The 16894-nt window shown below is 45.5% G+C and overlaps 1 long non-coding RNA gene across 1 annotated transcript in view; it reads right to left on the bottom strand.

The window, feature by feature from the left end:
- Nucleotides 1-609: 609 nt before the first annotated feature.
- The window catches only part of LOC138283717 (uncharacterized), a 383289-nt gene continuing 367004 nt past the window's right edge, over nt 610-16894 (bottom strand). The window contains exon 3 of the long non-coding RNA XR_011201294.1: nt 610-1343. This is a non-coding gene — a long non-coding RNA (uncharacterized lncRNA). The remainder of the gene's footprint in view (nt 1344-16894) is intronic.

Here is a 16894-nt window from a genome sequence, read left to right as displayed (position 1 = left end):
GAGCAAGGCATTCACCCTTCACATTGGCTAAACATTATTTTTTGTATGACCTGTATGTAGCAGTAGATGTGTTTCATCATTGCAGGCCACAGTACATGCTGCCACAACATTGACATATGTTTGTGTGATACCACCAGATGAATGGCCATTGGATAATGATGAGCCTGTGATCAGGGAATGTTGCACTGGTCTCTCCCTGTACCTTGGTTTATGTGGTGGTGGTATGTGATAAGGATCATACTGGTGACACCATTTACTTTTCTGTTTGCCTATTTTTCGGGACAATGTCTGACAAGACCCTTTCTTCCGTGGTCTAGAGGATTGTACCTTGGTATGTGTACCTTGACTCAATACGAGTCAGCCATTTTTGTATATGACAGTTCAGACATTTCAATAGCCTATGTGCTGTACAGTGCAATAAAATGTTTTATGTGACCAGACACTTGTAGAAATGTGTTTGGTAGTAATCCTTTGCAGAACACTGTACCTGTAACATATCCCTCCTTGCATTAGTATCTTATGTCTTCCTCATTTGCTTCACATGGTCTTACATCTCTACATAGCAAAATATGGAACAGAAGCAAGACAATTATTTTGTGATAGGTGGATTTATTGAAAATGTGTGCAGAATGATAAATTGGGGCGTGTTGGAACAGAAACGTGAAAGGGTCATGGAGGATGAAATCACTGGGGGAGATGCCACACCATTGGTAGTCCAGTGTACTCCTCCCATTGGAAATAGAAGGTGGTTTAAGAACAATCAACAGAGTGAGTATGTGGCACACAAAGGAGGTCATTAGTGTGGTCATTTTGGAAGAGGTCACTTGCTGGCAGTGGTGAGTATCTTGTCATCTGCATCTCCTGGATTCCTTGCTGGATGTCCCCGTTTGCATGGGGGTGGAAAGAGCAGGGTGATCTGCTGTGACAAAGGCATCTGGGGCGGGTTCTTCCCCTGACAAGGGCTCCCCTCCAGTGGCTGGCACCAATGAAGGGTCTGGTGTAGATGCTCCAAAGGAAGGGGTAGAAGGTTGTTGTCGATCCCTGGACCATCATTGTCAGAGGTATTGTGCTGCGACTCAGGATCCATTACTGGGGGCACAAGTTAGTTGACACTGTGCTAAGGACACACATTGGGGGGTGCATGGTTGCCCATGATGTAGAATCAATCGAGCTGGGAGATGTTGATATGGCCACAGTGAGACTCATTGTTGGTGTCTGACCAGGTTGCCCAGATGGGCCAGAACCGTCCTCCACGTCCAGAAGTATTTTCATCACTGAGGGCTTCATCCACAGGGTAGTGGCATTCTCGTCAGTGGCCTCTGTGTGCCCAGTGGCAGCTCGACCTGTTGATATGAAATATGCAATGTTACTGATTGTATTGTGACATCTACCTCCAAAAGTTTACAGTGACATTTAGCAAAGACCGTGTATATATTTGATATGCAGGTAATCCTATTGTGACAGGTACACATGGTATTAGTTGTATTGACATGACATATGCAGAGCATGCCAGATCTTGCCTGAAACACCTGCTGAGATGTGCAAAACGTTGTCCCTTGTGGGGATAGCCTGAGAATGTTATCTTGCCACCAGTGCAGGCTAAACAGTTGCTAGGCAAGCTAGGGTTTTGGCCCATTTGTAGGCCTAGTCAAATGTGATGCAGGCAGACCAAGAAGTATGTTGTATAGGTGATAGGAGTCGTCATGTGGTTACTGCAGTGCTAATGTGTCTGAAGTTAATAGCATTCTGGTGATGCATCTTGAGGCCTTTGTGATAATTGTTTTGCACACTGGCTAAGCTGCCCATCCTGTCCTCAAATGCTTTCATCTCGGGTTAGCAGGTCAAGTAGGAGCTAGGTAGCCAGACACATCACAGAGTTGGGCATGATCTGTATCCTGGTCACTCCCAGATGAGTAATCTTCAAATCCGACTTAGCAGGCAAGGGTATTTGATCAAGTGACCACTGGTGTGGTGTTGTGATGTGTTTGGATTTGGGCAAGTGAAACTGATTTTGTTGTTGGAGTTAGGGAACCAGGGCCAACTGGGATTTGCATTCTAGTCACTCCCTTTATTTTCCATCTAATTTCCATATGGCATCCTCCCAGGAAAGTGAACTTCAATTGGGATTTCACATTGAGAAATAACCAGGCCCCAGCACCAGTGTTCTTTCCCTAAGCTGTACCTTTGTCTCCACAATTGGCACAACCCTGGCATTCAGGTAAGTCCCTTGTAACTGGTACCCCTGATACCAAGGGCCCTGATGCCAGGGAAGGTCTCTATGGGCTGCAGCATGTCTTATGCCACCCTGGGGACCCCTCACTCAGCACATGCACACTGCCTCACAGCTTGTGTGTGCTAGTGGGGAGAAAATGACTAAGTCGACATGGCACTCCCCTCAGAGTGCCATGCCAACCTCACACTGCCTGTGGCATAGGTAAGTCCCCCCTCTAGAAGGCCATACAGCCCTAAGGCAGGGTGCACTATACCACAGGTGAGGGCATATGTACATAAGCACTATGCCCCTACAGTGTCTAACCAAAACCTTATACATTGTAAGTGCAGGGTAGCCATAAGAGTGTATGGTCTGGGAGTTTGTCAAACACAAACTCCACAGTTCCATGATGGCTACACTGAAAACTGGGAAGTTTGGTATCAAACTTCTCAGTGCAATAAATGCACACCTATGCCAGTGTGCAATTTATTGTAACATACACCCAGAGGGCATCTTAGAGAGGCCCCCTGAATACCTACCCGACTTCTAGTGTAGGCTGACCAGTTCCTGCCAGCCTGCCACCCACCAGACATGTTGCTGGCCACATGGGGAGAGTGCCTTTGTCACTCTGTGGCCAGGAACAAAGCCTGTACTGGTGGAGGTACTTCTCACCTCCCCCTGCAGGAACTGTAACACCTGGCTGTGAGCCTCAAAGGCTCACCCTTTTGTTACAGCCCCTCAGGGCATCCCAGCTAGTGGAGATGCCCGCCCCTCCGGCCACTGCCCCCACTTTTGGCGGCAAGTCTGGAGGAGATAATGAGAAAAACAAGGAGGAGTCACCCACCAGTCAGGACAGCCCCTAAGGTGTCCTGAGCTGAGGTGACCCCTACCTTGAGAAATTCTCCATCTTGAGTTTGGAGGATCCCCCCAATAGGATTAGGGATGTGCCCCCCTCCCCAAAGGGAGGAGGCACGAAGAGGGTGTAGCCACCCTCAAGGACAGTAGCCATTGGCTACTGCCCTCCCAGACCTAAACACACCACTAAATTCAGTATTTAGGGGCTCCCCAGATCCCAGGAAATCAGATTCCTGCAACCTGAAGAAAGAAGAAGGACTGCTGACCTACAAGCCTGCAGAGAAGGAGGAAGACGACAACTGCTTTGGCCCCAGCTCTACTGGCCTGTCTCCACCTTCGAAAACCTGCTCCAGCCATGCATCCGACAGGGACCAGAGACCTCTGAAGCCTCAGAGGATTGCCCTGGACTACAAGACCAAGAACCTCCAGTGAACAGCGGCCCTGTTCAAAACCTGCAACTTCTTTGCAACACAGAAAGAACTTCCAAAGACTTCAAGGTTCCCGCCAGAAGCGTGAGACTCTACACTCTGCACCTGATGCCCCCGGCTCGACCTGCAGAAAACCAACACCTCAGGAAGGACTCCCAGGCAACTGCGAGCCCGTGAGTAACCAGAGACGACCCCCTTGACCCCCCACAACAACGCCTGCAGAGAGAATCCAGAGGCTCCCCTGACCGTGACTGCCCGTAACAAGGGACCCGACGCCTGGAACCAACACTGCACCCGCAGCCCCCAGTACCTGAAGGAACCGAACTTCAATGCAGGAGTGACCCTCTGCCTAGCCCAGGTGGTGGCTGTCCCAAGAACCCCCCCCCGTGCCTGCCTGCACCGCTAGAGTGACCCCGGGTCCCTTCATTGAGTCCTACCTGTAACCCGACGCTTGCTTTGCACACTGCACCCGGCCACCCCTGTGCCACTGAGGGTGTGTTTTGTGTGCCTACTTGTGTCTTCCCCCAGTGCTCTACAAAACCCCCCTGGTCTGCCCCCCCGAGGACGCAGGTACTTACCTGCTGGCAGACTGGAACCGGATCACCCCTGTTCTCCATAGGCGCCTATGTGTTTTGGGCACCTCTTTGACCTCTGCACTTGACCGGCCCTGAGCTGCTGGTGTGGTAACTTTGGGGTTGCCTTGAATCCCCAACAGTGGGCTGCCTATGCCCCCAGAACTGAGACTTGTAAGTGTTTTACTTACCTCCAAAACTAACCTTTACTTACCTCCCCCAGGAACCGTTGATTTTTGCACTGTCCTCTTTGAAAATAGCTTATTGCCATTTTTACAAAGACTGTACATGATATTGTTTTCATTCAAAGTTCCTAAAGTATCTAAGTGAAGTACCTTACATTTAAAGTATTAACTGTAAATCTTGAACCTGTGGTTCTTAAAATAAACTAAGAAAATATATTTTTCAATATAAAACCTATTGGCCTGGAGTAAGTCTTTGAGTGTGTGTTCCTCATTTATTGCCTGCGTGTGTACAACAAATGCTTAACACTACCCTCTGATAAGCCTACTGCTCAACCACACTACCACAAAATAGAGCATTAGAATTATCTACTTTTGCCACTATCTTACCTCTAAGGGGAACCCTTGGACTCTGTGCACACTATTTCTTACTTTGAAATAGTATATACAGAGCCAACTTCCTACAGAGAACAAAGGGGCTATTTGACTTTACTGTCATGTCACTCCCTCTACTGCCCAAAGGTTAGCCCATGATGTCCTCCAAGGTGAGAATACTTCAATTAGGAGTTTACAAACACGGGTATTTGGAGAAGTGGACACTGCACGTGATTAGAGTTATCAAACAGTACCTGGGGGTTTTAGTCATGTCAGTCCCTGTACTACGTACCCCATACAGATGTTCTCCCACCAGATAAGTATACTTCATTTTTGACTTAATAAACAAGGATTTCTGGAGAAGGGAGAAACTGGGCTGGTGATTTCAGTGACAGTAACAGTGCCTGCTGGAAGTTGTAATCATGTCAGTCCCTGTACTACAGACACTTGACAAATGTTCCGCCCCCCCACCCCAGGTAAGTAGATGTTATAATCAGCGAAGCGTTCACAATTGAAGTTCTTCAGAAAGTAAAGCCTTTATTAATCTTCTCTACTGCTCTATCCTCACATCAGCTTCCTCTCTCACACAACATTCTGTCGTGATCTCCCACCAACATTCTAAACAAGTGGATCATAATATTCACAGCTGGAAAGGGGGAATGGAGCAGTCTATTATGATAACAATATAATGAACAGGAAAACATGTAAGGTTTAAATGCTATACACATCATAAATACTAGATTTAACATATTGTTTGTTGGACTGGAACTGAACTATATGAGATTATAACACATCTCCCATCCCAGAAAACAAATAAAACAGCACAGGGAAAGAAAAAAGGGAGGTGGAGAGGGAAGAGTCAAGAAGGAGGAAAACTATGGGTGAAAGAGGTCAAGAAGGAATGGTTTCTTACCTGTAACTCCAGTTCTCTCGTAGGGGTATTTCCATGATAGTCATAAGCACTGAATAGTTCTGCGCACCTGCGGGGACCCCAGAGCACTGTTCTGTAATGTATTCTTAAGTGTAGATGCCAGCCTTTCTTGAAAAAGGCCCGTTAAAAACCACTTAAGAATGTCACTGTGCAGCCTATGTGAACAGCTACACAGGCCAAATTGTTTATTCTTGAGGTTGGAAAGAAAGACAGCTGTCGTATAAATACACCTCTAAACACATATTTATTCTAGAAATGTAATAAAAATATATTCTCACACTTTATTTACACCTCCAAATGAGAATAAAACAATGCAGGGCAGTGTAGCCCATAGGCTGCCATTATACAGAATGTAAATAGAGCTGTGCCTTTAAGAAAGAAAAGTCTTCCTGTATCCCATCATGCACAGCAAAAGGCAGTTGCCTCAGTTCTTTTTTGTAGGCTTGTAACATGACATGAAGAAACATGAACATTGTATTAACAACATTGTTATCATTATTGCAACTTTTCCTATGTCAACTCCACCGGGGAGGAGGGAGGGTTGCTTATGACTATCATGGAAATACCCCTACGAGAGAACTGGAGTTACAGGTAAGAAACCATTCCTTCTCTCGTAGGGGATTCCCATGTATAGTCATAAGCACTGAATAGATTAGCAAGCCCATCCCCATAACCGCGGTGAAGTAGACAGAGTAATACTGAAACCATAAATTATGCAAATAAATTCTTGAGAGAGGCCTGTCCGACCTGCGCATCTGCCCTAGCATCTGAATCAAGGCAGTAATGCTTAGTAAAGGTATGGACAGATTTCCAGGTGGCTGCTTTGCATATTTCTGTCAAAGGAATATTTCTCATCAAGGCAGCAGTCGCTGCCTTCCCTCTAGTGGAATGGGATTTTGGCCTGCCATCAAGAGATTTATTTGCTAACTGATAACAAAAAACGATACATGAGACAATCCACCTGGATAAGGATTGTTTGGAAGTGGCTAAACCTGTTCTAACTGGGCCATAGTTAATAAACAGCTGTTGGGATTTGCGCAAGCATTTTGTCCTGTCCAAGTGAAATTTTAAAACCCTCTTTACGTCGAGAGAATGTAGGGTTCTCTCGTCAGGGGTAGATGGATTTTTGAAGAAAGTTGGCAATGAAATGGTTTGGTTTACATGGAAGTCTGAAACGACTTTAGGTAAAAACTTTGGATGTGTCCTCATAACTACTTTCGAAGAATGGAAAACCGTATAAGGTTCTGGAGCGCAAAGGGCCTGGATCTCACTGACCCTACGAGCTGATGTTATTGCGACCAGAAAAGCAGTTTTCCACGTAAGATGTTGGAGTGATGCTTTATGTATTGGTTCAAAAGGATGTAGCATCAGACGCGAAAGGACAATATTCAGTTCCCATGGAGGAGATGGTCTTCTAAAGGGAGGAAAGACCTTTTTTAAACCCTCCAGGAAGTCTTTTATGATTGGAATCCTAAAGAAAGAGGTTTGGAAGGGCTCTTTTTATATGCTGTTAGAGCCGCCAGGTGTACTTTTATTGATGACAATTGCAATCCAGACTTCCCCAAACCTAATAAGTATGGCAGAATAGTCTCCTCTCCGCAGGATATTGGGTCGACATTATTGTCCAAGCACCACACGCAGAACCTTTTCCATTTGCAGGCATAAGCTGTTCTTGTGGAGGGGCGCTTTGCCTCCCTTAGAATCTCCATGCAGTCCTGAGGTAGGTTCAGGTGACCATATTGTACTAACTCAGGAGCCATGCTGCCAAATTCAACGATGAGAGGTTGGGATGAGTTATCTGTCCTCGGAACTTCGTGAGAAGGTCTGGGCGACAAGGCAGCCTGATGTGTGGTTTGAGTGACCGGTGAAGGAGGTCTGGAAACCACCACTGGCGAGGCCATTCTGGGGCAATGAGAATCATCTTGGAGTGAGCCTCGGACAGTTTCAGGAGGACTGCCGGTATCAGGGAAAGCGGTGGAAAGGCATAAAGAAATGCTCCTGACCAGTTTATCCACAGGGCATTCCCCAGCGTTTCTGGATGGTAGTATCTGGAGGCAAAGTTTTGGCATTTTTTGTTTTCTGGGGTTGCGAATAGGTCTATAGAGGGGGTACCCCACATGGCAAAAATGGAACGGACGTCGTCGTCGTGCAAAACCCATTTTTGGTTTTCGGGCATTGCGCGGCTGAGGGCATCCGCTTGAACATTCTGTATGCCCGGAAGGTGAGTTGCCACTAGCGAGAGGTTCCTGGCTAGGAGCCAGTGCCAGATTGTTTGAGGTTGATGTGGTACAGTCGCTCTCTCTGTGACCACTTGCCTTGGACTCGAAGGTGATCCATATGCGCTCCCCATCCGAGCAGCGATGCGTCTGTGACAATGGTTTGAGTTGGCGGCTGTTGTTGGAATGGAATCCCCTCCAGAAGATTGTTGGGGGAACACCACCACTTGAGGGATTGTATGGCTTGGGGAGAAAGAAGGACGCTGTTCTCCCAATCGTCCACTAGTTGACACCATTGATCCTCCAGACATTCCTGTAAGGGTCTCATATGGAGGCGAGCATTGGGAATGAGGTGGATGCAAGACGCCATCGAGCCCAGGAGAGAGGATATCGCTCTTGCAGTGGTCTGAGGTGTTTTCTTGAGCTGCTGGCACTTTTGGAGGATTGATAATCGTCGTTCCTCCGAAGGAAACACCTTTCCTTGCTTGGTATCTATGATGGCACCTAAGTAATGCAGCCTCTGAACAGGTGTTGCTGTGGATTTGGGGAGATTAACTTGAAGGCCCAGACTCTGGAGAAGCTGGTGAGTCCAGTTCAAATGCTGTTGAGCTTCTAGATACATGGAAGCTTTTATGAGCCAATCGTCTAGATAGGGGTAGACGAATATTCGATGTTTTCTCAAATGGGCTGCCACCACCGCCATGCATTTGGAAAAATGTTCTCTGTGCTGATTTGAGGCCGAAAGGCAGTACCGTAAATTGCTAATGACTTTTTCCGAAGATGAACCTTAGAAACTTTCGATGCTTCTCGATCACCGGAATGTGAAAGTAAGCGTCGCGGAGATCTATTGCGCAGAGCCAGTCGCCCTGACGAAGTTGGTAAATTTGGTCAAAGGATAGCATCCTGAATTTTTCTCTGCGAATCCACTTGTTTGCTATCCTTAGGTCTAGAATGGGACAAAACTCTTGTTTGTCTTTCTTTGGTACCAAAAAATACCTTGAGTAGATTCCCTTTCCGTGCTGATTGATCTGGACAGGTTCTATTGCTCTCTTTTGTAATAAGGTTGTTACTTCTAATTGAAGAGCGTTGAGGTGGTGACTCACTGGTTTGGGTGGAATAGACGGCGGAGGGCTGATGAACATGAGAGAGTAGCCATTCTGCACAATATTCAACACCCAGGTGTCTGTTGTGATGCGTTGCCACTCGTCCAGATGATGAGAGATACTTCCCCCTACCGGAGTGGGTAACGGAGGAGGGGGAAGCGAGGATTCAGGGCTTAGACGCTGGTGCCTGACGAGCTGTCTGGGTTTGCGGTGTAGAGCGACCCCTTGTCGGCTTTAGTTGGGTCGAGAAGGTTCTTTGATGCTGATGCTGTTGCTGGGGTCTTGAAGACATCCACTGTGGCGTTTGATATCTCTGAGTAAAGAGCCTTCGATGTGAGGGACGGAATGTTTTCCGTTGCTCTCTCGGTCTCTCGATGCCCACCGCTTTCAGAGTGTCTAGTTCAGTTTTCATTCTCGACATCTCGTCGTCAGCATGAGAGCCAAACAAAGTGGAACCTGAAAAGGGCAAATTTTGAATTCTCTGTTGCACCTCTGGTTTAAGTGATGTCAGGCGTAGCCAAGCGTGTCTTCTCAAGGACACTCCATGAGCATAATTATGGGCGGATAGCACCGAAGAGTCGGCCGCGGCGCTGATCACCTGATTGGAGACCATGGCACCCTCACTCACGATCTCCAAAAAATCTTCTCTTTTCTCTTTAGGGAGATGTTCTGCAAATTGCAGCACAAAGTCCCAAAGGGCGCGATCATACCTGCCTAACAGTGCAGTAGCACTGGCTGCTTTCATCGTGATGGCTGAGGTAGAGCATACTTTGCAGCCTGAGGCATCAATCTTTCTACTCTCCTTGTCCGGTGGTGAGGAGGAAGACGGAGATGTAGAATGCAACTTTTTTGCAGCCACTATGACCACTGAGTCAGGCACCGGATCCGACCTTAGGAATAGAGGGTCCTGCTCCGGAGGACGATATTTCTTTATAAGCCTGGAAGAAGCAGTTTCAGCTGTGGACGGTGTTAAAAATATGTCCATTGCCGGTTCAAGAAGCCCTGGGACCAGCGGTAGTAATTGTCTTGAAGATGCAGGATGGTGTAATGTCTCGAAAATAACAGAGGTTGTTGGAGCGGGTACTGCCAGCGGGATGTTTAATTTGGTAGCACCGCGAACTAGGACCTCTTGGAAGGTATTCATGTCGTCTATGGGAGAAACTCTCGGAGACGGTGAGTCAGATAGGGTCGGGGAGTAATCCCTTGTGGATGAGGAGGAAAGTCTATGGTGGAAACGAGGAGATCTTTGAACCGATTCACGTCGACGATGGTGTCGAGAAGAAGAAGAACGTCTCGAAGAGTGTCGGGAATATCTTGTGGATTCCGCTGGAGTCACTGGGGCGGACTCTGAAGGAGGAGCCGGCGGAGGAGCTGTAGGTGCCAGAGGTGTCTGTGGTAGGGGTGACGGCTGAGGAGACGGCTGAGGTGAAGTTGGTAGAAGAATGAGAGAAGCCGAGGATTCTGAGGTGGTATAAACCCTCCTAGGCCTCTTTGATTGCCTCCTCGACGTCAAATCACTTCTCAACGTCGAAGTACGATGACGGCGAGTACCTCTCGGCGTTGACTCCTCTCGTCGCTGAGAGCCTCTCGACGGTGATCTCCCTCGACGTCGATGGGATGACGGCGAACGTCTTCGACGACGAGTACTGTCCACCGACATCGATCGTCCTCGTCCCGTCGACGGCGACCTGGACCAAGACGTCCTTGACGGCGAGTGTCTACGCCGCCTCGACGGCGATACGGCTGTCGACGTCGAGCGATGTCTCTTCCTCGACGGTGAGCCAGTCCTCGACGGCGAGCATGTTGGTGCCGTTCCCGGTCTCGACGTCGATGCTCTCAACGTCGTCGGAGACCTATGGCGTTTGTGAGCAGGTCTGGCAGCTGCTCCAGAGGACACAGTGAGAGCCCTGGTAGAAGACTGACCTTCTCCTCGCTCTGTGGCAGATTGCCCTCTTCTTCTCCTGTACTCTCTTGCCTGAAGCCGAATTTTCTCCCTGTCGCGAAGAGTTCTTCTGGAGAAAGTTTTACAAATGTCACAGGCATCAGGTTTGTGACTTGATGGTAGGCAAATAATGCAGACCTGGTGTGGGTCTGTTTTGGCCTTTTTCCTGCCACAGCTAGGGCACTTGTCAAAAAGAGAAGGCATTCTAAAGACAGAAAAACTTTAAATTTCTGTCAGAATTTGACAGGAAAAGCTAGAAAATGTTCACTCTAGATGAAAAACGTCGAATGAAATTGAAATCCAAAGGATTTTAATTGAATTTTCTGTCAAAAAAGGCTTTGTAAGTAGAGCTCAATGCTTCAGGGTCCTGTCAGAAGGAGCCGGAAAAAAGAACTGAGGCAACTGCCTTTTGCTGTGCATGATGGGATACAGGAAGACGTTACTTTCTTAAAGACACAGCTCTATTTATATGCTGTATAATGGCAGCCTATGGGCTACACTGCCCTGCATTGTTTTATTCTCATTTGGAGGTGTAAATAAAGTGTGAGAATATATTTGTATTACATTTCTAGAATAAATATGTGTTTAAAGGTGTATTTATACGACAGCTGTCTTTCTTTCCAACCTCAAGAATAAACAATTTGGCCTGTGTAGCTGTTCACATAGGCTGCACAGTGACATTCTTAAGTGGTTTTAACAGGCCTTTTTCAAGAAAGGCTGGCATCTACACTTAAGAATACATTACAGAACAGTGCTCCGGGGTCCCCGCAGGCGCGCAGAACTATTCAGTGCTTATGACTATACATGGAAATCCCCTACGAGAGAAGAAGGGTTACATGGTTAAGTTTACCTAAGAGTTTATGAGTTAGACACAGAATTATTCATCCCTTAGATGGTGTACTGCAAAAGGGATGCAATGCAAGCATTACGCGTTAACAATGTAGTCTTTATGCCACGCCGGGGTTCGAACTTGTCTTTTGAGTGACGATTTAGTGAGGTCCATCTTCATATCATGACATGATGTCTCCTCCTCATTATCCAGGCTGGGAGGAGCATCGCTTGTGACGATTCTGTCCATTCTCCAACATTGACCATTATCTAATACAACCACATTGTGTTTGACTTCTCTGATACGTACAGGTCCCATAAACTTCGTACCCTTCATTGTACCCAATTTTGGTCTTTTGACCAACACCCACTCACCCACTCTCCACACCCGTTCTTTCACACCATGCTTGAGGTCATAGAACCTTTTGTACTTGTTTTGATGTGTGGATATCTGGGTTTTGGCATCAGGGATGGTACGCACCATTTTGTCACCTCCACCTAACCATGCCGGATATAACTTAGTGCTAGGTTTCCTACCCTTTAATGCCGAAAACGGGAAAACTTTAGTAATGGAATTAGGAGTGGTGTGATACACCCACAGCATATTCCTAATTGCATTTTCCACATTAAGGTGATTAGTGCTCGCAAGTTGAATGCATTCCTTAATCACACGATTGGCTCTTTCCACAAGGCCATTAGCACGTGGGCAGTATAAAGCAGTGGTGAGATGGTTAATGTTGAGGTTATTAAGGAACTCCTTCATCACTGATGAGGTTAGTTGAACCCCATTATCTGTGATGAGGGTAGCAGGTATCCCTTCCATCGAAAATATGTCTTTCAAGAAATTTATCCGAGAATCCGTGGTGGTCTGATTGACCATCTTCGTGTGGATCCAATGTAAATGGTAATCGATAAGCACAAAAGCATATGGTTTAGATACCCCAAATAGGTTGATGGGACCTATAATATCCAGAGCTAACTTTTCCCATGGTTTGCTTGGAATGGAGACAGGAGATATGGGGGTCTTACGGATCATCTTGGATTTGTTGCTGCTGGCACAAACTGCAATCCTTCACCTCAGTTTCTACCATGGAATCCATTCCAGGGAACCAATACTCTTCCCTGATGCGGGCCTTGGTTAGACTTCTGCCTAGGTGACCCTCATGTGCAAGCGTGACAATTTTATGCCTTAACTTCTCAGGAGGTATGATTTTGTCATTCCTAAAAAGGAAGTTATTGTTCTCGTTAATCTTGTATCTTATCTCCCAGTAGTCCTTAATGTCATCATTGTAAAGGATTTCAGCATCGACAAGGAATTATCTTTTGGATATGCCGACATCCATTCCTCTCTGGAAATCGAGGGCGTATTGACTAACAAAACAGGATACTCTGGTGTTTCAAAATCATCATTTACATCTAGAGGAACGCTGCAAAAGAAATCAGCCGCAGAATTCTTGTTACCAGGAAGGAAGTCTACCTTGAAACAGAAGCTCTCCAGGCCCAGGATCCATTTTGCGATCCTAGCGGTAATGTTAGCAGACCCTTTAGTGGAGAAAACGTATACCAATGGTTTATGATCAGTGCAAATACTGAAATGGATGCCCCAAAGGAAGAACTTGAAATGTTTAACTGGCCAGAAGCATGCTAGGGCCTCTCTCTCGATCACCGAGTAGTTGGCTTCTGCTTGGCTAAGGGCCCCGGAAGCGAAGGCTACAATTCTCTCCTTCCCTTCAATAAATTTGGATAATGTTGCCCCCAATCCCTTCTTACTAGCATCCCTTGTAAGGACTGTTTTTCTCATGGGATCAAAAGTACATAGATAAGGTACTGTCAAAATGGCTTGTTTAACCCTTGAGAATGCTTTGTCATGAATATCGGACAGGAGGAGGTGTGATTTTTAAATAATTTCCTTAATTGATACGTAAGTTCAGAGAAATTCTTGATGTACTTTGCCATAAATTCAGTCAGGCCTAAAAACGACCTGAGTTCTTCCTTGTTTCCAGGAGCCTTAGCCTTCTTGACGGCCTCAACCAGACACAATTTAGGCTAGAAGCCATCTTTAGAAATTGTGTGTCCTAAATATTCCACCGTACTCATTCCAATTTGGCATTTCTCTTTCTTTAATGTGAGGCCAGCTATCCTTAGTCTGTTGAGTACGGCTCTCAAGTTTGAGCCATGCTCCTTGATAGATGCCCCGTAAATGCGAATATCATCCTGGAAACAAAGGGTTTTCTGTGCACCACGGAGAATATGTTGCATGACTTTCTAAAAAACCGCAGCGGCTGACGCTATTCCATACGGCATCCTGTTAAACACATAGGAACCTAGTGGGGTGGTGAAAGCAGTTAACCATTTGGAGTCAGGATGCAATTCCACTTGGTGGTACGCATTGGATAAGTCCAGGACCGAAAAGCATACAGCCTTCCCCATTGTGCTTAACATCTCCGGGATCCTGGGAAGGGGGGGTCTATCAACCCAGATATGCTTGTTCAAATCCCTCAGATCAATGCAGACTCTGATGTAGTTACCGTGATTTTTCTTTGCAATAACAATTCGGGCTAGCCATTCTGAACTGTCAATGGATTGTATTATGCCCAGCGATTCAAGCTTGTGTAATTCTCTAGCAAGAGCGTCTTTGAGTTGAACAGAACTGGCTGGGTTTTGTGTACCACAGGTTTAGAGCCATGTTTTAATTTTATTTTGTGCTGAAAATCTTTGAGCACACCCAATTTATCGGAAAACAATTCTGGGAAATCATTGAAAATTCGTTCAGCAGAGGTATGTTCATTGACAATCAGGACTCGTTCTGGTTTGTTAGGATCTAACCTGACTCCCAGTTCTTTTTGGTGTTGCCAGCCCAACAAATTGGAACCCTCTTGTACCACATATATTTTCCCTACTGTGGAACGACCTTTGAAAGATATAAGGGCCTTGAATATTCCTCTGATGGGAATGGGATCTTTGTTGTATCCTTTAGGGCTAACATCAGGTGTGACTAACTTTAAAGTTTGAGCATCATTAATTTTCTCAAAGTCAGCAATATTTAAAAGAGTGAAGGGAGAGCATGAGTCTGCAAAAGCTTGGATTGGGTTATTGTCAATAAAAATGGTGCAATCTGGATACCGGGTGGGCACAGCATTCTCATCTTGAACTTGAAAAATTTATCTTCTTCACTTCATGATGGTTTTCTTCCCCCTTTTACTGTCATTAGGTTTATTAGTTTTTGATGATTATCTACAGACCCTTGCAAAGTGGCCCTTTCTGCCACATCTCCTGCAAGTGGCTGTTTTGGCTTGGCAATTACTAGAATTGGCCAGATGATTGTTACTCCCACAGCAAAAACATTTAAGGTATAGATTTACATTGGGGCGCAATTTCTCGCCATTTCTGATTTTGAGTACACTATCATCGGACTTGATTTCATTTATTTCTGAAATTTGCTCAAGAGGAGTTTGGCCTTTGATTTCCAGTAAACACATAGCAGTGTGTTCAATGGACTTGGCGATTTCGATTGCTTCTTTTAAGTTGGGTTGTTTTTGTAGCAGTTTTTCTTGTATTTTTAAATTGTTAGTACAACGTACTAATTGATCACGAATGAGGGAATCATTTAGGTCTCCAAAGTTGCATAAGATGCTAAGGCCTCTCAGAGCTGCTACGTAATTGGTTATTCTTTCGTTCTTCCCTTGGGTGCGACAGAAGAACTTGTGGCGTTCTAACACAACATTTATTCTATCGCCAAATTGTTTCTCCAACTTAATATATGTGATGACATACTCATCACGTTCATCATCAGGTTCAGGTAAAGATTCATACATTTTCCTGCCATGAGTACCTAAGTTATGTAGTAATATGTGTTGTTTCCCGACCGCACTAAACTTGCCCCCCCCAATTGCTATTAAATAGGATTCAAAAATGTTGATCCAGTCCTTCCAGGGAATGTTAGGTTCTCCCATTTCATTGAGAAATGGGATGGGTTGAGACATGCTAGCTGCTGCCATGAAACAAGTAAGAGAGTATAACACTTCTGCAAATTGGTCTTAAACAAGAGTCACAGTAGTAAATAGAAATAGGAAATTACTTTGAATAAAGTTTGATATGTTCGTAGTTCTCTTGGTTGACAGTAACAAAGTTCTTACATTTAGCTCAATAAGCACATTTTGACAATTATTATAATACAAAGTTAAGATGATTATTAGATCACTTGCCAACACACCAAAGTGTTGTAGTACAGATACGTCAAAGATATGGCTTTTATTCCCCACACACTCTTAATAATCAATTGTGACCGTGAGAGTCTTTAAAGAATAACTTGCGCCTCTAGTTATAAAGGTGTGCACGTCACCGACCATTCCTGACGCACGGAGCACAAAAAGCTTCAAATGGTGTGTGGGCACCGATAGATTAATTCTAATTGGGAAGCGCTGAAGTAAAGAGAGTTTCAAACGGTGTGCGCGTCACCGAAAAAATATTTCAATATGGTTTGCTGCGGCAACTGTATATGGACATTCAACGTGAAAGTCTTTAAAGAACAACTTGTGTCTTCAAAAAATAACGGTGTGCGCGTCACCGACTATTCCCTTGACGCACTGAGCTATCGAAAGTTTCAAATGGTGTGCGCGTCACCGATAAATTACTTCAATTTGGATTCGCTGAAGTAAAGAAATCCTGAAATGGTGTCCGCGTCACTGAAAAAATATTTCATGTGGTTCGTTGTGGTAACTGCACAAGGACGCCCAACCAGCCGAAGTATAAGACAGGCGGCAAGAGTCAGCTGTGCCTGTCAGCGAGATCAAGGCAATGAAGCTAGTTCCGAAATGCATGTCAAGATTCAATTTAGGATCTGAGCGGGAGTGACGCGTTCGGAGTTTCCTGACAGGCAGCTAAGATCAGCTGTGCCTGTCAGCGATTCGAGGCATTGGTTTAAAAACAAAAATGTCTCCAGGCACGGAGTAATCTTGACGGCGCTAAGTTCCTGTAGGAAGTTGGGTCTGTATGTACTATTTCAACGTAATAAATAGCATGCACAGAGTCCAAGGGTTCCCCTTAGAGGTAAGATAGTAGCAAAAAGAGATAATTCTAATGCTCTATTGTGTGGTAGTGTGGTCGAGCAGTAGGCTTATCAGAGGGTAGTGTTAAGCATTTGTTGTACACACACAGGCAATAAATGGGAAACACACACTCAAGGACAATTCCAGGCCAATAGGTTTTTATATAGAAAAATATTTTTTCTTAGTTTATTTTAAGGACCAC

This window comes from Pleurodeles waltl, chromosome 3_1 (assembly GCF_031143425.1).
Source record: "Pleurodeles waltl isolate 20211129_DDA chromosome 3_1, aPleWal1.hap1.20221129, whole genome shotgun sequence".
Classification (NCBI taxonomy): Eukaryota; Metazoa; Chordata; class Amphibia; order Caudata; family Salamandridae; genus Pleurodeles; species Pleurodeles waltl.
This window is presented reverse-complemented; position numbering and strand designations above follow the sequence as displayed.